This window comes from Mercenaria mercenaria, chromosome 14, assembly GCF_021730395.1.
Source record: "Mercenaria mercenaria strain notata chromosome 14, MADL_Memer_1, whole genome shotgun sequence".
In the NCBI taxonomy this organism is placed as follows: domain Eukaryota; kingdom Metazoa; phylum Mollusca; class Bivalvia; order Venerida; family Veneridae; genus Mercenaria; species Mercenaria mercenaria.
In genome coordinates, this window is record NC_069374.1 from 60,784,743 (window position 1) to 60,789,740 (window position 4,998).

The following is a 4,998-nucleotide window of genomic DNA, read 5'->3' on the forward strand; positions in this document are numbered from 1 at the left end:
TTCGTACTTTTATTATATCCTTTGCATTTCCAATGAATCTTATGTACTTTCATTTACAGATAAAATGCTATTGATATATATAGGCAGATGACATTAGTTTTTATTCATATAACAACGTTGTGCATAACAGAACTACTGGGTCAAAGCAACCATTTTCTCAAATGAGAAATCAGATGCCATTTTTAATATATTTCGTACAAGTAAAAGCATTAGCAATGTGGGATTTTTGTACTACTGTATAACGAGCTTTCAGGAAGTATGGTTTGGAATTGCCTTCTGACTGAAATTACTTTCTGGAGATTTGTGGCTCTTTTTTTAAGTCTAACGGATTTGTCTGTCTTAGATAATAAGTAGAAGACCTTGTGGTTTTTCCTTTGTGATCATGAGAATTAGACAAACGCAGACAGACTAGGACCCCCTAAAACAGATATTGATCAGTTTTCAATCATTCTCTACCACAGCGTTATTTGATGTTTATGATATGTAGATATCAACAGCTTAAGTTATGGGGGATGAGCGATTACACAAATTTTTCTTTTAACCACGAAAAATCAGTGATTATTGACAGATGAGCAAATACTTGTATAACAAATTGATAGATTACACATTCAATGAAACCATTTTGGAGCAAGTGCACTTAAGAATTTGTACTTTTAGTTTTCTCTAATACGTAAGATATGAGTAAATAGATACTTAAGATATGAGTAAATAATATTATTCCAAAGAATGATAAGACTAAATATTTTCCAGTTTTAAAAAAGTTTATGTGCATTTTTGTTCTACATCTTGGTCTAAGAAATGTTCATGTGATATTTTTCAGGATCGGTTTTTAGTGTTTATCGCTGTTTGTTTGAATTTCTGTATGAATGAAATGACTGAAACTTAAATGACAGGGACCAGTTTCGTATTTTTGGTCGGATCGATTTTCTGAATAAAGTCTGTGGATGGATTTTATAGACATTTATATTGAACTGATGATTTTTGATAATAACTTTTGTAAGGTTCGCCACATTGAATGTTAAAAAACTTGCAAAGAGCAGTTGTACGGAAGGCAGTCAAAACTGGAACGGTCGTTTATCCAGGTAGATTTAGCTCAAGTAAGCGGGTATGAGACTCTTTCCTACCCACAGTTATTTACGTGTGGCCCGTTCTATGCTCATAATAATAACATATACATATGTTTTAGGTCAGTCATATGCAGTAAACATGGGACAGGTCTTTCTAGAAGTGCAATTAAGACCCTTTAGTTCAAACTTTAGTGTCTTGAAACCTAAATTTTATCCGTTTTTATCATAAGATCACCTAAATCGACAGGCTGAACGAGGACGTGCTAAGTATTTGTAATACATTTGCTTCTCTCTCTCTCTCTCTCTGCCCCCCCTCTCTCTCTCTCTCTCTCTCTCTCTCTATCTCCTCCCCTCCTCTCCCCCACCCCTCTCCCCCACCCCTCTCCCCCATTGAAATTTCTCAAAACTGTATTTTTGGTGATCTTCTAAGTAAGTAAGAATGGGATATTACTAAAATACAATGCCTATGTATCAATAATTCAAGTTACATATTCAGGGTGAGCTATTGTGACCGCTCACTGTTCGGCGTTCGTCCGTCCGTCCACAACATCTCCTCCTACACCATTAGGGCAATTTTGTTGAGGCTTTACAGGGATGTTCCTTGGATGATCTTCTTTGAAAATTGTTCAAAGAATTGAATTCCATGTAGACCCCTTGTTGCCATGGCAACCGAAAGGAAACTTCAAAAAATCTTCTTGTCATAGGGCTTTATATTTGGTATATAACATCATCTCGTGGTCCTCTACCAAGGTTAGGCTAAACTTCAATATACCTGCAGTATTAAATACAGTAACATGCCATATTACACCACAAATCATTAGACTCTTGAACTCTTATTTCTGTTATCTTGGGAGTCTGAAAATAGTGCTGTTGATAAACGAGTTTTCAAATGCTGTAAGGTAAGCTTTTTTGTGTTTTTGTATACATTTTGCCACTAACACGAGGTGTTGTTATATTTCTTAAAGGTTCAGTGAATTTTCTAACTAAACGATAAGTTTTATTTATGGTTATCAATAAACTGTGTTATTTTATGAACATGCGTTGTATCAAACTTATGAATAAAAGTTCCACCCAAACTATAAAAGTCAATTAGAGTTTTAGATACGAGTATCTATTGATGTTTATCATGTTATTCATGATAAGAAGTAACTGCCAAACTCTCTCAAAAGCATATTATAGTATTAGACTGATAAAAAAAGTTCAAACGTTTCATAGATATTTACGTAAGGAAAATGAAATTAGCATGAATTCAAACTGTGGGAAAAAAGGAATTCCAACAGGCATAATAAACAATCATTTGAAAAGCAGATATATCTATGCCGAACACAATGTTCGAAAATTTGTAAAATGTGTGTGATGGTAAAGGTGTAATGGTCTTAGCTGCTACCGTGAATGTAAACTACGCGGTAGTCAATCTTATGATCGAATGTTACTTTTGAGTTTCGACTGATATTTTGTACATTGGGACTTGTGGCAAATCCATACATCGCACTAGTAAATGTTAGATGATTTTCAAGAAAATTGAATGTGGTAGTCGAATCTCCGAAATTTAACATCATATCTTTATAAACATTTGTATACATTTAACACTAGCTTTTCAACAAAATAAAATTGTTTGAAAAGTATCTGAAAACTGTATAAATGTTAAACTATCGAGCTTCCCAACAATAGAGAACACGCTATTTGATTTCCGATAAATATAAAGCCCCTTATTTTCATAAATATCAGAAAACCATCACAAATGTCATACAGTCCTATTTAAAAAATATTGAGATTGAATAGGCTTGTCCATATTAAATTGTAACTTGCATTCAATGCCTTGTTTAGATTTAAAATATACTAAACTTAATAAAATCATGTAGTTGTGTTGATTCAGTCTTAATCTTTTGTCAGAAAAATTCTTTTTAAAAAAATCTGAATGTTTTGTTGCCATTTAAAAAAAAAATAATTTTCCTGCAATGCTATCTTGTTGATAGGATACCATCAAGTCATGTCTGCAATGAGACGGAAATGAACGCACCTAATGTTTTGAACATTTTAAATTTGTCTTTTTATACAAAATGTTATGTAAATAATTTCTTATGCACTCAGGTGGCAAATTCACTATTACCATGCACACTGAGAAAGGACTACGTCCTTATTTTCTACTGTAAATAAATGATAATGTGACAGTTTATGCTTAGAAAACGAAATCTGAGAAAACTGTATTTCATTAATGAATAACATTAATAATAACTTAATGAATCTACTTGTGTTGATTGTTCTTTAAAATGCAAACATACGGGAACTAGTTCTCTGTCATCTGGTATATTAACAAAGGTTGTTACTGGACGTAACCAAAATGTTTATAAAGGTGAAGAAAAATATATATTCTGTTGTTCTTTTTCCTACTACCAACACACAAATGATATCTCCACATTAACAATTCAATCATGTAGTTTTAAGGCCGCACTTGCTTTTCGTGAAGTACTTTCAACTGACAGCATATGTAACTAGAATTAAACGCTGTTCGATTCTGAAATCATATATTGACAAGACATCTTTCATTGTTCGGTATAACAGTTTGAATAGCTACAGAGTATAAAGCATATACAGTTATCTTCAATATCAAATGTAAGTTCATTTGATATTGCGCGAAATAATATCACTTTATGTTCCTTATGAATTTTACCAACTTCAAGTGTGATTCAAAGAAACTTCTTATCATATGGAACTACTAATGATACTTAAATGTTGCCAGCTGCTTTCGCGTTGAAAGAATTTTGCATCATTGTAAAATATAATATTAATAAGTATTTTATGAATTAAGAAAATGTAACAATGACGTTTCCAAGAAGTGAATTCGAGAGTTAATTTGGAGATTTGCCTTATAATCGAGTAAAACGTTTTAGTAAGTTCGAACTACTCTTAGAAAAGATTGATATTGCTTACACATTCAAGTATTGTGTTTTCGTCCTCTGTTTCCAGTTTTTCTTTCAAATTTATAATTTGTCGAGTCTTGTAAAACGTCTGTCATTATTTCTTGGCAGCTCATGTAACAGCGCCATGAGGCCACCAGACCTTACAAAAAGACGACACATATTTCTTAACGAAATAAATAGGCATGTCTTTCAAGATAATAGTAACCTGACTAGTGATTGATTATGACAGATAAATGGGAATAATTTGTCTTGAAAGAGAGAAAATACTTGTAAGATATTTGCAATATCTGCAAGAACGTACGGAATTACTGAGATAATTATAAATTAAAATGCTAGCATTCATCCAACTTGTTATTTATTTATTTGGGTTTTACGGCGCACCAATATACTTGTAATGAATGATAGAAAATTTTCAATGCAAGTTTTCCGAAAGGATTGATAAGCTAGTCAACATGTTTGAAATAACTAATGGAAAATCTTACTGAAACGAATAAAATATGTAGATATGTATGAATCGATATCGAATCCAAGATACAAACATTATATGTGTATGAAAATTGATATTTCCATAAACTGAAAAAGTATGCAACTGTTTGATTTTATGAGGTATATATAAATAAGATTGTAACTGCGCAATATCAATAGTTGACTTAAGCATTTTGTGCAGTAATGAGTCATTTGACCAATTGAAAACATTTAGCCATAGTTTAGCAATATCTATTGACCAGTGTTTCGTCATCAGATATACTTACACTTTCAATTCAACTGCAGAACATTGTATCCTTTTTTAAATTACAATGAGTAAATAGTTCATAATATTCATTAAGAACACTTACTTTCACCTTAAGGTCTTATAAAAACAATTGTCCCGAGAGGAATTTCAAAGCAACAGAACAGGACTAAAATGTGTTGTTAAAATGATGGAATGAAAACAATAATTGTGATGGTGGCAACTTTAGTTGGTTAACCTAGAATAAGATTGCTGTAATTATATTCTTTGTTTACCAAGA